This window comes from Microcebus murinus, chromosome 27 (genome assembly GCF_040939455.1).
Source record: "Microcebus murinus isolate Inina chromosome 27, M.murinus_Inina_mat1.0, whole genome shotgun sequence".
NCBI lineage: Eukaryota > Metazoa > Chordata > Mammalia > Primates > Cheirogaleidae > Microcebus > Microcebus murinus.
Genome location: NC_134130.1, coordinates 18,259,406 through 18,283,324, shown reverse-complemented (window position 1 = coordinate 18,283,324; position 23,919 = coordinate 18,259,406). Strand labels below are relative to the sequence as shown.

The 23,919-nt window shown below is 37.1% G+C and overlaps 1 protein-coding gene across 1 annotated transcript in view; it reads left to right on the top strand.

The window, feature by feature from the left end:
• Positions 1–23,919, top strand: part of TET2 (tet methylcytosine dioxygenase 2) — a 141,497-nt gene that overhangs the window by 19,029 nt on the left and 98,549 nt on the right. The window lies entirely within an intron of this gene.

The window sequence follows — 23,919 nt, the reverse complement described above, 5'->3', positions numbered from 1 at the left end:
CAGCAGTGCAATAATAACTCACTGCAACCTCCAACTCCTAGGCTGACCCTCCTGCCTCAGCTTCCCAAGTAGCTGGCACTGTAGGTGCATGCCACTACATCTGGCTAATTTTTAAAATGTTTTGGTAGAGTCAGGGTCTCACTACGTTACGCATTCTGGTCTGGAACTCCTGGCCTGGTCTCAAGCAATTGTCCTGCCTCGGCCTCCCAAAGTGTTAGGATAATAGACAAGAGCCACCACACCCAGCCAGTTGTAGATTTCTAAAGGTTCTTTTCATTTGCTTGTTTCATTTCTTGCCTTTTATTGTTTTGGGCTAGAAATGATTTATTTATCTTACTCATCCTAGACCCAAATAGTGAAAGCTTGTGTGAAATTACTTATGAGTATACTTTTCCTGCCCTGAACACTCTTGTGCTTTCACAAGAATCATTCTATCTTATAACATTAATATTTTCTCCTCTTCTTAGACTTTTTTTGCACAGTAAACCATATATGGATATAAGGTAAAAGTGCTCAGAATTTGATTAAGTCTATAAGTTAGTGCAATTCTGCTAAAAAAAAAAAAAAAAAAAGGAGGGAGGCACTTCACGTATAACTTTCATTTGACCATATTTCAGTTTCATTTGAAGGGGCAAGAATACAGTGAACACTGATTTTGTTCGACGCATGGGCTATCTTCATAGAGATGAGACTCAGTGGCAATTGTCTTTGTATTATGAAATATCAGAATGGTCGATTGAATGTGAGAGATGCATACAAAGGAGCCATGTGGAAATTTTAGGCTATTTATATCCCCTTTTCATTACTACTAAGGGTGTTTGTATTTTTTGAACTTTTGCGATTTAAGTCCTCTTCGGTAGAAATGATTAATTAAACAAAGAGTGGTAAAAGTTTCTGTCTATAAATATAAAAAATACTGATGTCATGCATTTTTCCAAATATCTTGAAGATACATCTCAGGGTCTTTTGTATGAACTACTTTTATATGGTCCTTGTACAAGACAGCTGAGGCATCAAATGCAACTAAACTCTCTCTCTCTCTCACTCTCTCACACACCCACCCACCCCAGCTGGCTTGGTGAAGTTACAGTTGGCACCAGGGTGTTCTCTTTCATATAGCAGCTCCACACAACCCTGATGCCTTCCTACGTGGTCACACACACGTGGCTTTAATGTCTGCTGTTCCAGAATTCAGAAGACTAGTGTTGTGACAGTGGGATGGGCAAAGGAGTGGTCTCTATCTCACAACTCGTCCAATGACCTGGATCATGAATATTGATTGATACAGTTTAAGAAAGTACTGGTCACAGTAAAATTTGACTTGAAGGGGAAACAGGGTAGATGCTAAAGAAGGCTTTCCTCCAACCCATTCCTACACACAGTTGATTTTAAACTCTCATTGCCACCTGAAAGGAGCTTTTCACTTTGAACTTAAAATAGTAGCTTTTAACCCAGACAAGTGAGTAAGCACTTTTATTCAAGCCCTGAAGAGTGTCACTCTCTATCAAAACCACTCTGACTCAAACTCTTTTAGATGCAGTTAATAATATAGTCACTTAACAATCTCTAATCACGTTGCTACATAGTTGCAAAGAAACAGACAATTGGAGTGAGAGCTGCATTTCCCCTTGTTTCTAAAGTGTTTCTTACTCATTATTTATGTTTTATTTTAGAAAATATGTCATTCTTATTGCATATAGAAATGCTTTCCCAAATCACCAAATATGTTTGCATAGAACTACTTTGCTTAACATTAAGAGTCTGTTTAAGAGCCTATATCTTCAATAATATGAGGGAAAAAATCTTTATATGATTTATATAGATCAATGATAAAAGAAAAAGGTGAGAAATAATTTTGGAAATTATACGATAATAAACTAGTGGTCTTAATTCAACTTAATACCAGCACCCGTGTTTCACGTGGAGAAGCGTCTAAAAGAGTGAGGAAAAAACGTGTGAAAATAAGGAGCAGATAAAATTTTTGAAGAAAAATAAATGCTGTATCACAAATTGTAAACATTTTGAAGATCCGCTTCAAACTCTTTCCTACTAATTTCCTAACAAATTATCGAGGACTTTCATCTACCTTTCTTTGAACTGTTTTTCTGAATTGCAGATTTAATTCTGTGCGTGTGTGTGTTTGAATGTTTTTGTATCTTAGATCTAGATCTGTGAACCAGAGATGTTTCCAGCTACTCATAAGACATTGCCACCTGGATTCCTGCCACCTTCACTTCAATATCTCAGTAAATCATTAGATTTGCAAAAAAAAAAAAAAGTTCATTTTTTGACCATTCTACCAATAATTTTATTAATTTATGTATACTGAACCAAAACAACACACTGCAGTGTCCCTTTTGTTAAATTTCAAAATATTAAGGGGGTAAAAATGTTTTTGTTACATAGTTAGCTCCCAATTATTAGAGAGTACACATGGTATTTGTTCTTCCATTCCTGAGATACTTCACTTAGGATAATGGTCTCCAGTTCCATCCAAGTTGCTGCAAAAGACATTATTTCATTGCTTTTTATGGCCGAGTAATACTTCATGATATGTATACACACACATGTGCACACATACACACACCCCCCCACACACACACACACTACATTTTCTTAATCCACTCATGAATTGATGGGCACTTAGGTTGATTCTATATCTTTTTGTGAATTGTGCTCTGATAAACATTTGAGTGCAGATGTCTTTTTGATAAAATGACTTCTTTTCCTTTGGGTAGATACCCAGTAGTGGCATTGTTGGATTGAATGGTAGATCTACATTTATTTCTTTGAGGAATCTCTGTACTGTTTCCCATAGAGGTTGTAGCAAGTTGCATTTCCACCAACAGCATATAGATGTTCCTATCTCCCTGTACCGGCACCAGCATCTATTGTTTTTTGACTTTTTAATGGCGATTCTGACAGGGGTAAGTTGGTATCTCATTGTGGTTTTAATTTGCATTTCCTTTATGATTAGTGATGTTGAGCATTTTTTTTATATGAAAAACATGGTTCCTATTCAAACATAGAATCATAGAGTGTTAGTGTATCTGTTGCATTCACAGATGAAAAAATGGAGGTATAAGAAGGATAGTTGTCTCAAATTACATAGCAAGCTATTTATAATTTTTTAGTTGCTGTCTTGGTTTGCTTTTGTTTTGTTTTGTTTGAGACAAAACAGAGGGTATTGCCCTGTCACCCAGGGTGGAGTGCAGTGGCATCAGCCTAGCTTGAACTCGAACTCAAACTCTCCTCGGGCTCAAGCGCTCCTGCTGCCTCAGCCTTACAAGTAGCTGGGACTAGAGACGTATACCTCCACACCCAGCTAATTTTAAAATTTTTTTATAGAGACCTGGTCTTGCTGTGTTGCCCAGACCATTCTTAAACTCCTGGCCTCGAGTAGTCCTCCCACTTTAGCCTCCCAAAGTGCTGGGATTACAGTGTGTGAGCCACCACTTAGCCCTATAATTCTAGTAATAGCCAATATTGGCTAAGTTATTATGTTATGCTAAGCACTTTCTGGAAATTATCTCATTTAATTTTGATATCATCTCTATTTTTGTTTGTTATAAAACCCCATTTCACTAAGAATGAAACCAAGACATAGGCTTAAATAGCTACCCTATACATTTTGAATGATCTCTGACATTGCCCTATTTGCAAATCTCCATTGCCTCCTGTTTCTAATGGGTCAAAATCAAATCTTAAACAGTTGGATGCCATCAAGCAGTCTGGTCTTCGGAGTTAGGAAGATCTAGGTGCATGTATGTGTATGTGTGTTTTCCGACTCTATTGAGGTATAATTGACAAATGAAAATTGTATATATTTAAGGTATAAAATGTGATGTTTGATATACATTATGAAATAACTATCAAAATAAAGCTAATTAACATGCCCATAACCTCATATGGTTATCATTTTTTGGATATGTGGTGAGCATTTAAGAACCACTCTCTTAGCAAATTTCAAATGTACAGTACAGTATTAACTATAGTCACCATGCTGCACATTAGATCTCCGGAACTTACCTGTGCCACATCACTGAAACCGTGTACCCCTTGGTCATCTCCTTTCCCTGCTCCCCAGTTCCTGGCAACTGCTCTTCTTCTGTGAGTTTGACTTCTGTAGATTGTGCAGAACATCTATTCTTTATCAGGAAAGAAGAGAGCCATCATCCTTGCCCTTATGGAATATATAGACTCATGAAAAAATCAATACTATGATCCTTTTTAATGAGACAGAAATTTTAGGTCTCATTTTAGGACATTTTAGGAAATTTTTGGCATAGCTTTTTCAACATTGGTGCGCGACAGACTGTGTAACTGTGACAGTATGGTTTCTAAAGACTGCCCCAAGGAGGAGGAGATTAATTATTTTCATCCTTTTTATTGTTTGTTTTCATCAGGATACAATCTACAAGCTCATAATATTATCTGTTTATGATCCTCCTCTATTGCCTTTACTAGATTCACTGAACGGATAACAAGCTGGCCCATAGAAACATCAAATAATAGGATGTATAATTTAAAAACTACTAAGGATTACATGTGTTACTTGTTTTTCTCCTATTTCCTATCCATTTTTTAGGAACAAGAACAGATATCTTGGCATACCTTGCCTCAAGATAGATGATAGTGTGCTGATCTCAGGAGTTTCCTCTGAGTGTGAAGATTCCTTACATGGTCGTGTCATGGAATTTTGAGACCATGTGTAAGATGTTGTGGAGTACCTTTCAAAATAGTTAATGGTTTTCAAATATATCCGCTGTTTGTATTCCAGAAACTTTCTTCTTTCACTGAGTTTGAAGTTTCTTTGAGAGCCAGAATTATGTCTTGTATGTCTATTAAATCTCCCGGAATAATTAACATGCAACCAAGTGAATAACACTTACCCATGGTTTCCATGTGTAGGTTGGGATATGCTTGAGTACTTTCTTAAGCCTCTACTTAGGAAAGTATGGAACACAAAAAGGGTTGGTTGGTTGGTTGGTTTCCACCATGACTTTTCAAAATATACAAGAGCATGGTAACAAAAAAACTATTAAAATAATACAATCAGAAGTATGTCTTTATTATTTTTCTCCATAATAATATGTTTACTTTTAAAATTATTTATCAGACCATGCCTTACTGACTCTCCACTATGTAAGATGTTAAAAGTAATAGTCCTTCTGCCAATGTCAGTATTCTATATCATTACTTTATATTGCTAAATTTATAATATTTATATTCTGGTTTCCATCTGTAATTTGCTCAGTGCTAATTGAAAAAGAAAACACATCATTTACAATGTCATGATTGTGATAAATAGAATTCAGTGTAGCACCAAGTGGTGTAGTTGATCCTGTGGAGAAGGAAAAGTGACCCTGTGACACTAGCACTTGGTTTGTTCTAAGGATAATATTTTAAGCATTTGGGTAAAATGGATTCTCTTTTCCTAAATTCTTTCACTTCCTCCAAATTATACCATGTTTTAGTTTCTTTCACATTTGAACTTGGATTTTCCTACAAACATTCAATTTTTCTCAAAAATTTTGATTGCCTCTTTTGTTCTTCTTAACAAAAGAAATATTTTTCATCATTATCATGATACTTTTCCATTCTCCTGAAGTTTCTTCTCATGTTTCTCCTGGTTGGGCCCACTATGGCTTTAGTCCCATGTCTTTGTCTGTATTTGATTATTATTTTCTTTTTACTGGTATACATCTCTGAGTAGTTTTAAAAAGTGTTGTGTAAAAGGTAAACTGAGTCCTTATATGTTCAAAATGCCTTAAATTTTTCCTCATAGTGGATTGATAAATTATTGTGATTAAAATCATAAATACAAAGTAATTTTCCCTCAGAACTTGGGAGACAGTGGCACATTGTTGTTTTTCATCTCGGGTTGCTTATGAAGTAACTGATTCTGTCTTTTTCAGATAACTTTTTTTTCTTATTCAATTGCTTAGGATGTTTATCCTTTTAGTTCTGGAATTCCACCGGAATGTGTTCAGATACAGCTCTTTTAAAACGCGTCCTTCTCACCACTCTAGCAATGATCTGGAAACAGTGACCTGGAAATAAATGCCTTTAAGCGTAAGGAGATTTTTTCTATTGTGCCTTTGATTATTTCATCACCTCTTTTTTTAATTTCAGAATATTATGGGGGTACAAACATTTTGGTTACATGAATTATTTTGTACAGTTTGAGTTAAAGTGATAAGTGTTCCCATCACCCAGGTAGTGTGCACTGTGCCTGTTAGGTGTGAATTTACCCATCACCTCCCACCTGTTTGATTTCCATTGAATTTTACTACCATATGTGCACATGGGTGTTGATCATTTAGTTCCATTTTAATAGCTAGTACAAGTGGCATTTGTTTTTCCATTCTTGCAATACTTCTTTTAAGAGAATGGTCTCCAGTTCCATCCAGGTTGTTACAGAAGGTACTAGTTCACCATTTTTTTTATGGCTGAGTAATACTCCATGGTATACATATGCCACATTTTATTAATCCACTTACGTATGGATGGATACTTGGGTTGTTTCCGTATCTTTGCAATTGTGATTTGTGCTGCTATAAACATTCGAGCGCAAGGTGTCTTTTTTACAAAATGTCTTTTTTTTCCTCTGGGTAAATACCCAGTGGTGGGATTGCTCGATCAAATGGTAGGTCTACTTTCAGTTCTTTGCAGTATCTCTGTACTACTTTCCACAGAGGTTGTACTAGTTTGTAGTCCCACCAGTAGTGTATGAGTGTTCCTCTCTCTGCATCCACGCCAGCATCTGTTGTTTTGGGACTTTTTGATAAAAGCCATTCTCACTGGAGTTAGGTGATATCTCATTGTGGTTTTGATTTGCATTTCCCTGATGATTAGAAACGTTGAACATTTTTTCATATGTTTTTTGGCCATTAGTCTATCTTCTTTTGAAAAGCTTCAGTTCATGTCTTTTGCCCACTTTTTAATGGGGTGGTTTGATTTTTTTTTTCTGATTTGCTTGAGTTCTTTGTACATTCTGGTTATCATCAGCCCTTTAACAGATATATAGCATGCATCTGCACCTCTGTTTTTCCCCTATGTTTATGGAACTCAAGTTAATTGTACATTAAACTTCTTGAATTGATTTTTCTTACTAAATTCTTTCACATTTTCATCTGTTTTTCTCAATATATTTTATTTGTCAACTCTTTTTTTTGTTAATTGAAGTTTAATATGATAAATAACAGTTCCAGAGTCGTGACTGACATTTTCGGAGTGTGGTGTGAATGGCAGCGTCGCGTGCGGTCAGTGCCTGCGCCCGGTGTCCTTCAAGTGTGATCTGTGCAGATCTAAGGTATCTTCTTCCCGGGTCCCAAAAGATACTTTGCTCATCTTCATGTCTTTCACCTCTCTAGCTGCTCAATAACAGGTAATAGAAAATAAGAAAAGGAGCTGAAACTTAAACGTCACCATTTCGCATGGCTTAGCAGTCTTTAATGATCAATGTGAAACCTGTAAGAACCTAATTTTTTTTTCCAAGAGCCTCACTTGCCCAGCTTCAGGGAATAAAGGGAACACTAGAAAAAACAGAGTGACAAGGAATATTCAGTCCTCCAACAAAGCCTGTTGACTCCACCTGTGAAGTATGTCCAGAATCTTTCCAGTTCACACCATTCCACCATCTCCACCCTCTTCCAAGCCACCTGAAGGTGTCACGTTAAACACACAACGTCCTTCTAACAGGTCTCCCTGTTTCTAGCTTGGCCCCACTTCCTTACTTCACTCTGGTCTTTCACTCAAACACAAATTCAAGTGATCTTTTAAAGATTACGTCAGAGCATGCCTTTCCTCTGCTTAAAACCATGAATGGATCTCCATTTCACCCAGGATACAAGCCAAAGCCCTTTTCATGGCCCACCTGACCTCAGGTGAATTGGCCACTGTTTGCAGTTCTGATTCCATTTCTTGCCACTCTTCTCCTTTGTTCTGCTCTAACGTCCATGGGTGTCTTGCTGTCCTGGCAATAGAGTGAGCATTCTCTTCCCTCCAGATCTCTGTGCTTGCTGTTCCTGCTCCTGGATCGTCCTTTGGATAGCCACACGTTGCTTTTTCCCCTCCTCCTGATGTCTCTAAGAGGGTTACTTTTTCAGGGATACATTCCCTAACCATTGTGCCTCACAGCATGGTGACTCCTTACCTTGCCTTATTTTCTTTCACAAGGTTGATCAACCCTTGGCAGAATGTTTGTCTCTGCTTTTCTTTAAAAAAATTTTTTTTTGTCTATTCCTCCCAGTAGACCTGAGTTCTGTGAGATCAGGGCCGTTGTTTGGGTCGCTGATATATAGCCCTGGTACATAGGACAGTGGCTGGCACAGGGTAGGCACTCAGTAAATGTTTGACAAATATATGAGTGAATGGAAATGGTTTATAAAATGGCAGTGCCTGTAGCTACTCTGGAGGTTGAGGCAGGAGGTCCCTCGTGCCTAGAAGTTCGGGGCTGCAGTGCACAATGATTGCAGCTGTGAATAGCCACTGCACTCCAGCCTGGAGCTCAGGCTATGTTCTTCCTTCTGCTTTTCTTTCAGTTGTGTGTCTACCAACTTTCTTCTCCTTCTAGGCTAGAAGAAATAACACTATTTCCAGCATCTTTTGTATCTGCTATTGTGGTGAGATACTATCTCGTAACTAGTTCCTTAGTTCAGAGTTTAGATGTCCTTGGCATTTATTTCATAATGACAAGTAGTTAGAGGTGGTTGGTTCTTTGTGTGCATGTTTTCTGCTGGTTTTGAAATACCTTCTTTATTCATTTTTCAAATGACCAAAATAAATCCATAGCATTTTTGAGTGAGGTTTTCTTGCTGCTGTTATTGCGGGCCCAAAATCCAGTAGAATTTCAATGTGATTTGTAAGACAAGTTTCATTTCTGTTTTGTTCAAAGTATTATCTCCAGTGTCTAGCACAGTGCCTGCTACATTATAAGCCACAGTCAATATTTGGTGAATGTGGGCCCTTACTATTAGGGAATTCTCATTACAAAGATTTGGTGCCATGAAAATTATAGTGATCAATTAATATTCTATTCCATACTAGTGAAATGAGGTGCATATTGTTAGAGGAGTTCTTTCTTTATTTTTCCTCCAAATATAAGAAACTTTCTGAAATCAGAGAATTGATTTATAAGTTTTAATATCTGTTATTGATCATAATATATGTAAACATATACCAGTAGTCCCTTATTCAACTTCCATTCTTTATTCTCATCTTCCTGCCATTTTTTTTTTTAAAGTAAAATATTGGAGGTCAAAAGAGCTTTCAAACAAACAGAGTGTAAATTACTGAGACATTTTCTGTAATCCTTAAATTCTATGTTGACGCTACTGAGGTGCAACACTAGAGCCACAACCGCCTTCTTGATGAATGATGCTGGTCCTTACTGCCAGCAGACTATGTGCCTGTTTGCAGTGGGAAGTGCAGTATGGGACAGGGACAGTGGCAAAGGCACTGTGCAGTCAGTCGTAGCTGTGTGCAGACCTGGAGTAACAGATCAGGTGCTTCTAGATTGCACTGTTCATTTTCATATGCTCACCTTTACCTGCTTTGGAAGTCTGTTTCCTAAACTTCCAAGGCTTATCATCTCTTTCAGATAGATATGCATAGTATACATTTCTCAGATAGGCAAGACAGGATTGGTACATATTTGGAATTGCAAAAAGGCCTAGTTGTCTTTAAATTAGATCTTTGGCTTTTCATGTGATGCTGGAAAGAATAGCCTGCTATTTCTTAATCTATAAAATGAAGGACTTGGGCAAGATAACGTTTGTTGAAATTTCAGTCAACTTCAAACTCAGCAAAATAGATAGATATAAATGATCATTAGCAACATATTGCAGAATTAAATAGAGCTGATCCTTGAACAACTCAAGGGCCAAAGGCAACAACTCGCTGAACAGTTGAAAATCCACTTTAACTTTTGACACCCCAAAACTGTAACTACCAATATCCCTCTGTGACCAGAGCCTTACTGATAACATAAATAGTTGATTAACACATATCTTGTGTGTTATATGTGTCATATAGTATATTCTTACAATAAACTAAGCTAGAGAAAAGGAAATGTTAAGAAAATTATAAGAAAATATATTTACTATTAATTATGTGAAAGTGGGTCATTGTAAAAGTCTTTTATCCTCATTGTCCTCACATTGAGTAGGCTGAGGAGGAAGAAAGAGGGTGTCTCTTGCTATCCCAGGGGTGGTAGAGATGGAAGAAAATCCACATGGAAGTGGACCCACGCAGTCCCAGCCTGTTCTGTTCAAGGATCAACTGTATTTATTACATTGCATTTTGTAAGTGACTTTGTTATTTCTTTTCAAGAAAAAACAATAGTGTGCAGTTCAAATGCCTGTATGTTTGTGAGAAACATTTCAGAAGTACGAAGGTTGAATTCAAGGTTTCTTACAACTTGTATACTTTCTACAATGTTTCTTATAGTGTGAGAATATTAATGGCCTTAAGACTTGAAACTGATTAATTCTTTGCCTAACTTATAAAGAAAAATCTTTTAGTGAGGAAAAAGTGTTCATCAGACTTGTTCTAGTAGATGATACAGTTTTGGCAATGAAAGTGACATGGGCAGTTAACAGCTTTTTCTGACGTGTCTGTGCAGCTGCTCTTGGTCCGCAGTGATGCGGCTTTTCTGACAGCAGAAAGCAAAGTCACTTCAGTCTTATTTACATAAACCAAACTTTAAATATCCCCTCAGGGAATATAAGATGGGAAAGAGAATCTGCTTCTCAGAATTCTTAAGAACATAAGTTTTGTTCTTGAGAGGAAGTCCACTCATGCGTGCCAGCACAAAGACTAAAAGTTCACCTGTCTCTGGTTTCTAAGACAGAAGCGTGCGGAAAGCTGGCGTTCGCTGCGTGCCATTTGCCGAGGTGCTGGCTTCCCAGATCAGCCTGTCAAGAAAAACTGAGTCTTATTAATAAACTTCAGGTAACAGTGAGTCATTTTAGGAAGTAAAGGAAATAAAGGAATTCTGGTTTTGAAAATGACAGATTTGCTACAAGAATGCAAAAGTGATGAGACTGAGAAATTCAAAGGGATTTGCTGATTTGTTTTTTCTCCTGCTTAGTGAATGCGGACTGAAGATTCCAGCTACTCAGATATTTGTTACATAGTAAATTAAAACATCTGTAAAATCAGGCTAATATCTTTAGGAGAATTTCTGTTAACAAAGTGATAATATATAAACAGGATTTTTTTTTTCTTTAAGACAACAGTCTTGCTCTGCTGCCTGAGCTATAGTGCCATGGCGTCAGCCTAGCTCACAGCAACCTCCAACTCCTGGGCTTACACAATCCTGCCTCAGCCTCTCAAGTAGCTGGGACTACAGGCATGCGCCACCATGCCCGGCTAATTTTTTCTATATATTTTTAGTTGTCCAGCTAATTTCTTTCTATGTTTTTAGTAGAGATGGGGTCTCACTCTTGCTCAGGCTGCTCTTGAACTCCTGAGCTCAAACAATCTGCCCACCTCAGCCTCCCAGAATGCTAGGATTGCAGGCATGAGCCACCATGCCAGGCCCAAACGTAATCTTTTTAACAAAAGATGCTAGAACAACTGAGCATCCACATGTAAAAAAAAAAAAAAAATCCAAAAATGAATCTAGACACAGACCTTACATTCTTCACAAAAGTTAACTAAAAAGAAATCATAGACCTAAATATAAAGTGCAAAACTCTAAACTTTCAGAAGATAACATAGAAAACCTCAGGTGTCTTGGGTATGGCAGTGACATTTTTAAGTTCTACTACCAAAGGCATGATACATGAAGGAAGTAATTGATAAGGTGGACTTCATTGAAATTACAAACTTCTAGTCTGTGAAACAATGTTAAGAGAATGGTAAGTCAAGCCACAGAATGGGAGAAATTATTAATATTTGCAGAAGTTGCTTCTAATAAAAGATTATCCAAAATATTCAAAGAACTCTCAAAATCCAACAATTTGAAAATAAAACTCACCTTTGAAAATGGGTAGAAGACCTGAACAGACACCTCCTCAAAGAAGATATACAGACGGCAAATAAGCACGTGAGAAGATGTTCGACATCATATGTCATCAGGGAGTTGCACATTAAAGCAACAGAGAGAGACCACGACACACTTGTTAGAATAGCCAGAATAAGAACACTGATGACACCAAATGCTGATGAGAATGTGGAGCTTCGGGAAATGTCTTTCATTGCTGGTGAGAGTTCAAACTGGTATCACCGCTGTGGAGACAGTTTGGCAGTTTCTTATAAAACTGAATGTACTCTTACCACACCATCCAGCAAAAGCTCTCCTCCTTGTGGACTTGAATCATGCCCACATAAGAACCTGCACCCAGATGTTCAGCAGCTTTATTCAGAATTGCCAAAATTTGGATGCAGACAAGATACCCTTCATTATGTGAATGGATAAATAAATCATGGTAGAGCGCTAAGAAGAAGTGAGCTATCAAGCCATGAAAAGATATGGACAAAACTTAAATGCGTATTATGAAGTGAGAGAAGCTAATCTGAAAAAACTAAAAACTATGATTTCAGCTAAATGACATTCTTAAAAAGGCAAAATTGTGGATACAGTAAAAAAGATGAGTGCTTTCTAGAGTTTGCGGGCAGAGGGCTATGTAAAGGTAGATATTTAGGACAGTGAAACTAATCTATATGATGCCACAGTGGTGGGTACCTGTCATTATGCATTTCTTCAAACCCACAGAATGTACAACACCAGGAGCGAAGCCTAATTTAAACTGTGGGCTTTGGGAGATAATCACGTGTCAGTGTAGGTTCATCAGTTTTAACAATGTGCTTCTCTCGTGTGGGATATCGACCGAGGGGTAGGTTGTGGTGTGGGGCGGGAGGTATATGAGAACTCTGTTCTCTCTGCCCTGTTTTGCTGTGACCAATTTTACTACTGTAAGAAACGAAGTTTATTAACATGAAAAATTTAAGCATTCTGAAAAAAAATTAAAGGACAATAAATTGGTAAAAAAAAAAAAATATGTCCTCTCTTTTATGGGTTGCTACAGTATTTCAATTCAAGTCCTCCTTTTGGCCTATGTTTTCAAACTTGGGGTTAAGGAAAATAACCTAATCTCCTTCTTGATTGACCCACACCCTGGTTTGCAATGAAGAATTAACATAAATTTTTCATTGAAAGGCAAATAGAGGAGGTGATAGCAGATATCCAGGAGATAGTTGGGCATAATTCACTTGCCTTCATTTGATGCCAATGACACTTCGAAGGCTACAAGCCAAATTCCTGTTGTCTCTCACTCTCCCCAGCATTTTGTGTTGTCAGTGTTCTTGTTTTGGCTTCCTATTAGGCCATTAAGTACGAAATGTCCGATTTCCTTAAGTACTAAGTTTGGCAGTTGATATCTCTGACATTCCACTTTGACAAGTCCTGTGGTATTTTTTGTTTTTTGGGGGTTTTTTGTTTTGTTTTGTTTTTTATTGTGAAGGCACATGCTCATTCTTTTAGGTACACATTTTGCCTTGTGATTATCTTTCAAAATATTTTTAGAGCAACTTTTGTGAAATCATGGGTAAGTAAAAAATTCGTGTTATTTTTTAATGTGAGTTCCATGATGGAACTAGTGCAGCACAGACAGCTTGAAATATCAAGGAAGTGTTGAGGAAGGATGTGGCTAAGTAACACACAGTGCTGCGATGGTTTGAGAAGTTCTGTTATGGCAATTTTAATCTTGAAAATGAGCCACATGGGTGATCTGAGACCAAGGTGGATAATGATGAGCTGAAAGCTGTAGTGGAAGCAAATCCATCTCAACCTGTAACGGAATTAGCAAGGTGTTACATTACTATTCCAACAGTACTGGACCATTTGAGACAGACGGTCAAGGTAAAGACGCTGGGTAGGTGGGTGCCACGTGAATTGAACGAGCATGCCAAGAGAAATCCCCTCGAAGCCTGCCTTTCTTTGCTGTCTTGAAGTAAAGGCAAACCGTTTCTACACCATATTGTTATGTGTGATGAGAAATGGATTCTTTCTGACGATCCCAAGTGTTTTGGCACAATGATTGGATAAAGATGAAGTGCCAAAACACTGTCCAAAACTAAATATTCATCAACAAAAGCTGATGGTGTCTGTTTGGTGGTCCAACGCGGTTATTACCCACTCCAGCTTCATGAAACCTGATCAATTGATTACAGCACATGTCTACTGCAACCAGTTGAATGAAATGATGAGGATGCTTGTGATTAAGCAGGTGAGATCTGTCTGTAGAGACAGACCAATCCTCTTACAAGATCACATGTTGCAAAAAATGCTCAAACTACAAAAGCTGGACTTGGAAAATTCTCTGTCACCCACCATATTCACCAGTCCTTGCACCAGCTGCCTACCACTTCTTCAAGGCTTTGGATGACTTCTTGCAAGGAAAAATCTTTAATTCTCAACAAGCTGTGGAAAACACCTTTTGTGATTTCATCGCCCCTTGCTCTCCAGGCTTCTTCACTGCTGGTGTAAACAAGCTACCGTTAAGATGGCAAAGCTGTGTTGATAGTTCAGGTGCATGCTTTGATTAATTGTACTGCTTATTGTTTGAGATATAATAACTTCTGATTCAAAATAGGATATTTCATATTTAATGACCTAATGTGTCATGGTATCTCACTGTTTTAATTTGCAATTCCCTAATGACATATGATGTTGGACATCTTTTCATATGCTTATTTTCCATTTATGTATCTTCTTTGGTGAGGTGTCTGTTCAGTTCTTTTGCCCAATTTTAAAGTTGAGTTTTATTTTCAAATTATTGGGTTCCGAGAGTTCTTTGAATATTTTGGACAGTCATCTTTTTTAAGAAGCTCTTCTTCTGTATTTTTCGTACCTATGGGCTCCATACTTTTTCTTATAGTATTCAAGATGTAAAGTCTTTTTTAATTTTATATGAGGATTTTCCCCTTTTGTTTATTGCCCAAAAATGAACAGTCTATAGCCTCATCATTTGGGAAATGAGTGCTTATAATAGAAAGTTATTTGTAGTCAGCTGTTACACTGAGATGATTTATATCACCTCTGACTTGCTTTCTGATAACGCATGACTTCATTCATGGCTCAGGAGGTGGCCTTTGTACCCAGACCTGGCGTAAACCTGGAGTGTTAAATCATTTTGGTGGTGCTTGTTGGAGGGAAGAGTGACTGGAAAGCTGTCCACAGTGAGGTTCTGCAACACAGCTGCGTTCCTAGTGAGCCATGATTCAATTTATCTCCCACTCTTAGGTTCTTTAGTATTACTCATCTTCCCCAAGAGGAAAGACATTTCCCTAGGATGCAGAGTATCTGTTTTTAATGGCTGCAGGGCTGAAATAACATGCAGTGGTTGTTGATTTATTTGTTTCCCTTTTCTTCTTTTACTGGTTGATTCTTGGAGGATAAAGTAATTATGCCTTTCTGGTCAGCTGACGATTGGCCTCTCTTTGAAACGACACTTTCACATCTCCAAGAGTAAGGAGTTGCATGTCCCAGCCCTTATTTAGGTTCTCGTCCACAGTCGGCAGCAAGACTCTCAGGATCGATTGTCCATGGCCATGAACCGGGGTCAGTTGGGCACGAGAGGCTTTTCCAGACAGCCTTCTCCAAAGGCAGAGCCAGTGACTTCTTTTTGCCAAAGTCCGCTTTGCTCAGTGATGACTTTAAAATGGTGATTTTACTGTTTCGTAGTCTTAAAATACTTATTCGTATTCCAAAATCTCAGCCATTTAATACACGGAGGAAAATACAAATTGTCACTTGCCTGTTCTTCTCTTCTCTTGCACATGTATAAAACTTATGCAGACACGATCTATAATTATTGAGATGTTTTAAGTTATATAGTTTCTTTGTTTACTAGGGAGCTAGATCATGTGTCTTTTATTTGGGAGCTTGTTTTATACACTAGTATTTCATTACACTTAAAAAAACTTTCTAAAATGTAAATATTCCCTACCATTTACCTCTCTCTATCCCATTATAACAAACAATATTTCACATTCTAATGTGAATGTGAAATTCTTGATATCGCCCTTTTATCATTTTTTATAACTCAAATCCTCACATTTATTCCTCTATGTTACAGTTGCTTTCCCTAACTATCTCCTGTCCTGGTTTATCTTCATTCTTTGTTTGCCCTGTAAAAACAAGTTTAAAGTCTCTGATTCTATAAATCATTGTTATGCTCATTTATATTTCTACCTAGACTATTTTAAAGCTCTTAACAAAGTTTCCATCATGCAGTCCTCCTTTCTAAGCTATAATCTATATACTCTTTGGCCATGTCTTTTGTTGTTGTTGTTGTTATTATTATTGTTTCAGAGTGTGGGTATGTGTTTGTGTCTGTATGGTAGTGACTTGTAAATTCTCAAGTTAGTCACCATTAATATGCTTTTAGAGGAGTTCCCTTTTCTTGGAAATTTTCTGATGATTTTTACTTTGTCATGTGATAAGGAATGTATGTCAGGGCACCATAGTATAAATAGTACTTTTCTACCTACTTGCACTCTTCCATTTTAGAAGAACTGGTGGTAGACAACCAATCTTTTGTTTTGGTTTCTACAACACAGAGGTTGCTAAGTAACTTTAATCCCTTTCAACACAGGGCAATCAACAACAACAAATTCCTGCTCTCTTTAGATTCAGATATTCCACCTAGAAGAGTTAGCAAATACAAACAAATGGTGTATAACATTCTTTAAACATGCAGTTCTGTGTAGACCATCTCCTACCTCTGTAACATTGTACCACATGTTTTGTATTTATGCTATTGCTTGAGTATTATGATATGTTTATTCATAGGCAATCAACTTATAAGTAGCAGTAGTTTTACTCCTTTTCCAGGAAATTGAAGACATGAAAATCCAGTTTAATATGATAATGATAATTACTTTTATGAAAAATATTTTCACTAGTTTGTTATAAATTGATATGACTCTCCAACCTTAAATGTGATTGAATTTACACTTTTTATACTATATGTCTTCTTTACTTAGGGAGAAATATATTTAAATATATTTAAATTCTATTCATCTTGGTTATTGCTTGAAAGTTTAACCTTATACTTTCATTTTTAAATAATTCTCATACTATCAAAAATATTTTATATGATTTTTCTGTATAATTTTGAAAATGTTGTTAAAATGGTTCATCTTTAAATGTTCATTTCTTTTATCATATTTCCCCATCATATTGCTCTCTAGCTACAGCCAAAGTTAACAGTTACATTTTTTCCAATAATAAGTGGTAGATTTGCAAAGACTTGTAACAGTTGCTTGATGCCTTTCTTTATCCCTTCTTTAAGAATGGTACAAACAACCAGAGCTACTGTGTAGCAGGTACACACACATGAGTGTGACTGTGCTGATGGTCACTGAAATATTTCCAAGGTAGCTGGCCATTCTGCTGCCCTAAGCTGCTGCAGTTCCCTCCCCATGACTCCCCAGCCCTCCCACAGTGTTGCAGCTAAAATAAGATATGGCCTGTGGGTGCCTCCAGGACCCTCCCCAGCACTCTGGCCATGCTTTGACATGCCAGCTGTTAAATATTTTGATTATCACTACTGTGTCGCAAGAAAGACATCTATTTGTTTTAACTTGACGTTTACTAAACTGCTTTTAAGAATACCTGATGACAGGGCCGGGCTTGGTGGCTCACTTCTGTCATCCCAGCACTCTGGGAGGCCGAGGTGGGTGGATCGTTTCAGCTCAGGAGTTCGAGACCAGCCTGAGCAAGAGTGAGACCCTGTCTCTACTAAAAATAGAAAAAAAATTAGCTAGACAGTTAAAATGTATATAGAAAAAATTAGCCGGGCATGGTGGCACGTGCCTGTAGTCCCAGCTGAGGCAGTAGAATCACTTGAGCCCAGGAGTCTGAGGTTGCTGTGAGCTAGGCTAATGCCACGGCTCTGTAGCCCAGATAATAGAGTGAGACTCTGACTCAGAAAGAAGGAAGAAAGAAAGAAAGAAAGAAAGAAAGAGAGAGAGAGAGAGAGAGAGAGAGAGAGAGAGAGAGAGAGAGAGAGAGAAAGAAAGAAAGAAAAAAGAAAGAAAGAGAACACCTTATGACAAAAGTATCATGTCATATTAATGCCACTTCCAATTTTCAAATGCATAATTTTTAAACATAAGCTAGGTAAACATAACTTCAGAGTTTTCTCATATCTTTTGAAATCTTTTTATAAATTCCTTCCTTTGCCTTTTTATTGGAAATAAGATTTGATAAAAATTTTCTTGTTTAAATTTTTAAAATAAAAAATACAGACAGTATTGTCACTGAAGGAATTGTTTTTTTAAAATAGTGACAGATCAGAAAAAATGTCAATAGTTATACAGCTTAGTGTAAAATTTCGTTTTATATAGTTTGTAATCTCGTCAAGGATTAGGATTTTTATAATTGATCCTATGGTGTTTGTATTGATGATATTTATGCTTAAACCTTAGCTTGTAGGTCCTATGACTTACAGCATTGTTACATGAAGATATTCTTTGGACTATGAATAATTTATAACATAATTGATTTAAGAATTCATTCTTTTACTTCCCATCCATCTTGAAGAAATTGTAAGGTAGGGTTATAGATGCCTGACACTTTGATCAAAACATAGGAAAAATGAACTCCTTTTTAAAATATCTAGGTTAATTTTATAAATTTAAAGCAGTTTTTAAAAGACATAGCCTACCAGCTTATTGATCTTCAATCTATGACTGTTATAAATGGATGGAATTAGCAATTTGGTCTAAGTGAAACATGATACAGACTCATTCCTCTAGAGAATCCATTATATCACTTGGTAATATGAAACTACCAAATCTAAAGGAATAGAATATATGTTGTAAAAATCTCTTTGAAATCAATAATGAGCATCACGACTATCAATTATAATGGCATATTACAATTTAAGGAGTATTCTTTGTAATGTTTTAATATATGTGTATTGGAATAATTTCATCAGTATAATTTTTCTAATGGTTTTATACCTTATTATAATAACTCTTTTTCTTATAAATATGTTTGTTCTATCTGTATCAAATTAGTATCTAAGTCGTCCCATAGGCTCATAATGCCTTAAAGCTGGGTTGGAACAAAAATAATGCAATTTCACATTTTATGGACTTTAGTCCTCAGTTTCCTCAAGTGATCAGCTCAAGCTCAAGTCAGAATTAACAACTGAGATTGAGTGAGGCTTTGTTGTTCCTTCTGCCAGCTCACCTCCTTAGTGTGCTTATGGGTTTATGGGAGTTATAGGAGAGTTCTTCGGAGAGTCGGCTCAAAACCTAGCTCCCAGTACAATTATCGTCTTGCAGTCCACCTTACAAATACAACCACCAATACTTGAAGTTTCTTGTGTCAAGAAAAACAAAATGACAGATGAGCCCACTAAAATTAGTGCAAGCTGCCTTTCTTTACCCCTTTCTTCCCCTTTAACTCCTTCCTACACCAAATGAAATTGCTAAGGACACCCTCAAAGTGCCTGGGTGTTAGGAATGGCAGTCACGTTACAGGGAATTATAGTTTCTGCACCTTTCACTTGCCCAGTCTCTGACCAAAGAGGTCAAGTATTAACAAGCGTCAGAGTGTTGTGGAAATGTTTCTGCTTCAGGTTCAGGAATTTATATGATTTTTCTGTTTGATTTTTATTTGGTATTTTCTTCCAGCATGGGGTTTTGCATCTCAGTTTTTTAAGATCCCTGTTATTTTAAAAATATCTATTTTCTCAAAACTTTTTTTTTTGGTTGTTGTTTCTGGAAATTATATAAGTTTATCTGATAATCTGCAGACAATACTAAATGAATTTATACTTGTACCTCTTACATTCCTGTTTGGTTCTTAAATCATCTCTTTGTGCAAGGGAAATACTATGCTACAAGGTTCATAACTGGTGGTTAATATTTCAGCTTTGTTTGGCAATGCTAGTTCTGTAAAGACTTGATTAGAATCAACCTTGTATGGCATTGATTTGTTTTTATCTTAGTGGAATTTGTTCTGCAAACACTTACTGCATTCTTCCTTGGGAGTCACCACTTTGTCTATGTTAGGAGGAGCAGGAAGTGAATACACATGAGGTCTTTAATTTTCTTCTGAGAGCTTTAAATACTATGTAGTGATTTTTATAAAGCATTAATATCAGAACAGCCATTGCTGCCAAGTAGCTGACATTCTGCAATAGCACTTCCCTTCGGGCACCTTTGGGGTGTGTGTGTGTGTGTGTGTGTGTGTGTGTGTGTGTGTGTGTGTGTGTGTGTGTGTGTGATGTGAGAAGAAACATTCTGTGGGTTCATCCTGCTGAGCTCAGTGACCTCCTGTTCTGTGAACTCCAGTATGACCCCATCTAAACCTGGAGGAGAATCACACCCAGTAGGAAAGGAGTGGAGGCAGCATTCCAACAGGAAGGAAACATCTGTTGCTGGAAAACTCGGAGGGAATATGCAGGGAAGGTGTATTAGTATCACAAAAGGAAAGGGAAGGGCTAGACCCACCCTGATGAGCGTAGTCCCATGTTTGTAATGTATTTGATGACATTTGATCAATAATGGATCTATCTATTGAAAGGAGAATGATTCCTACACAAGGTATATCATTTGTAAAGATATATGTAGAAATTTATAGGCAGAGTGACTTGTTTTTAGAGAAAAGGTTTTTGTTTTTCATTTTTTTTGAAAGTGTCCACTTCTAAGGTTTGAAATATAGAATTATTTCTCTTTCACCAAAATGAAATGGTTTTTTCATTGAATCTCTTACATGTCTGTGGAGGCCAAGAAGCATGTTGAATAAGAATATAGGCTCTGGAGGGCCTGCCACCTGCTGAGTGTGCTAAGGTACACAACTGATAGTATTTTGAAGATTAAATGATTTAGAATGCATTCAATAAATTTTACCTATTTTTATTGTCATTTTTTTTTAAATCTTCCTTTCTGGAAAATATTGCAGAAAGTGGATATTACCTTTTTAAAACATAATGAATACTTGATAAAGATGAAATATGTTAGAATAGGCTTCCGTTTATTTATTTATTTATTTTGTAGAGATGGGGTCTCACTCTTGCTCAGGCTGGTCTCAAACTCCTGAGCTCAAGCCCTCCTCCCCTCTCAGCCTCTCAGAGTGCTAGGATTACAGGCTTGAGCCACCACGCCCAGGCTGAATTGGCTTCAGTTTAGGGAAACAGAAGAAGTCTGTCTAGGAACCATGTTATTCTCAGAAAGAGTGCAGCTTTGACTGTAAAGTATATTTTAATCAATTAAAAATGTAGATATGTGTGGAAGTGAGAATATTTAAATGTGCTGATAGGCTTTTATTCTTAGTTTTGTTTCTTTTGCCTACCCCCTTCCATTGTTCTGTTTTATTGTCTAAATGATTAAAAAAAACAAAACAAAACAGTATATCATGTCAGAGGGAAAACTCAATGTATAAGCTGGCTGACAATGTTTTGTGTTTTCTTTGAGAATATTTACCTCAGGACTCTAAATGGCATCATTAAGCTTTCATTTCAAAACACATACCCAAGCATGCATGTCGTAACTATTTATTCCTGTATATTATCATATTGGAGACCCTTCAGTGCTGGACAAAGCCAGGAGTATTAGCCATTGAAGAACTGTGTTCTCACAAGAGACTATTCTATTGGTTGGGGACAGCCTCCTTTTACTAAAGGGGCGGTTCGGGGCATAGAAAACTGGAATTTCGTGTTTCCCCTTGAGAGTTTGCCAGCTTGATCCCTAGCCAACCAGATAACTGCTTCTGGTGCCACTTGGTCCTAAGACTCCCAGCCTTGTGCCAGCCCTTAGAGAGCAGTTCCACGATGCCTGCCCACACTATCCTGAGAACCAAGAGCCGTACAGATAACAATGTGATGCTAACTCCAAGGACTTTTAGCTGAAGTTCTGATAAACCTCTGAGCTTATTATATTATATTCTTACTAATTTTACTTACTACTTACTACTAAGTATTGCTTTACTGTTTTAAATGCATCGTGTCAAGAATCTATTTTGTCATTTCAGATTTCTTTCTAGAACTATATGTTTCTTTGATTAATACCATCATTCGTTCAAGCAGCCAAACTCAAAGCTTTATCACTACAGTTGAGTTTTTCCTCCCTATACCTCTAATGTTACTAAATGCCATGCATGCCTTTATTTCCGTCTTTGATCATTTTATTTCATTTCTTCTACCGTCTTGGTCAGACTCTTAACACTTATACTTGAAATACTGCCATAAGCCAGTATCTTGCATGTGATTATTTACATAATACCTAAATCTTTTCTACTACTTGACACTCACTGGAATGGACATAATAAAAAAAGGCATATAGCGTCAGTGAGGATGTGGAAAAATCGGACCCCTGGTCCATTGATGATAGGAATGTAAAAACAGTGCAGCCACTTTGCAAAACCAGTTTGGCAAGGTTAAGCCTGGAATCACCCCATGATCCAGCAATTCTACTTCTAGGAATCCACTCCTAAGAGAACTGAAAATTAGGTTTGCTCACAAACTTGCAAAATGTTGTACATCCATGTTCGTTGCAGCATTATTCGCAATAGCTAAAAGGTGGAAGCAGCCCAGATGTCTATTGATGAATGAATAGATAAACAAAATGTGGCATAGATACAAAATGGATTATTATTCAGCCTTTAAAAGGAAGGACATTGTGACACATGCCACAGCATTGGTGAACCTTGAATATAAGTGAAGTAAGCCAGTTGCAAAAGGACAAATACATGATTCCACTACGTGAGGGACCTAGAACAGTCACATCCATATAGGCAGAAAGTAGACTGATGGGGCTGGAGGAGGGAAGAATAGGGAATTATTGTTCAATGAGTATACAGTTTTCTGTTTAGGAAGATGAAAAATTCTGGGGATGGTTGGTGGTAGTTGTTACATAACAATATGAATGTACCTAATGCTACAGAGCTGTATGCTTACATATGGTTTGAATGGAAAATTCTATGTTACATATATCTTCTGTATGAGTTTCTTTTTATAAACTGTACAGAACAGGTAAATCCATAGAGACAGAAACTTGATGAATGTCACCAAGGCCCAGGGGAAGCATGAATGAGAACTGACTCCTAATGGGTACTGGGTTTATTCTAGGAGTGATGAAAGTGTTGTGGAATTAGATAGTGTCAATAGGTGATAGTGGCATAACTTTTTGGATATACTAAAAACCAGCAAACTGTATAATTTACAAGGGAGAATTTTAACATATGCAAATTATATCTCAAAACACCCCTTAAATCTTAACACCATGTCCTAGTCTCTCTCAGCTTACTATTTTTACCTATGTGACTTTGAGAAAAGATTAAGTGATCTCCCTTCTTACTCTGTAAAATAGGAATAACGGTAACTACCTTACCAGATTTTCGTGAGTGTTAAATGAGGCAACATATGAAGTGTGTCTAGCATAGTGCCTGACATTTACTAAGAACTTGGTAAATTTACTAAGAATACCATTTAAGGCTATTCCAATACTATTTCCAGATATTCAAGAAAATGGCCCAACTGCTTAACCCATTTTACCAAAGCTCTTTAGATTCTGTTTCAAATCTGTGTCTCCAAATTCTTCTTATGCTTCTTTATAAAAACCCTTCAGCTAGAGTGGACTTCTTAGTCTCCCCAGTTTGCTGTGAGCATTTCTGTAGCTATCTTTTCCTGAAAACAGTGCTTTCTCCCCATTTCTCTCTTTCTCTTCATTTCACCCTGCTCTTAGAAGTCAGTGGACTTCTAGCATGCGTTAAACTTTCTCCCTTCTTTTGGTGCCTAGTCATCTCTATTATTTTGTAGCACCCAAGATTTTCACTACAGTTTTGACCAAATGAAGTCTTACTTGTGTTTTTAAAGTATGTATTTTATAGGTCATCTTTTTAAGGTATGTGTCCAATCTCTCCAGCTAAATTAAAGCCCTTGAGCACAACAA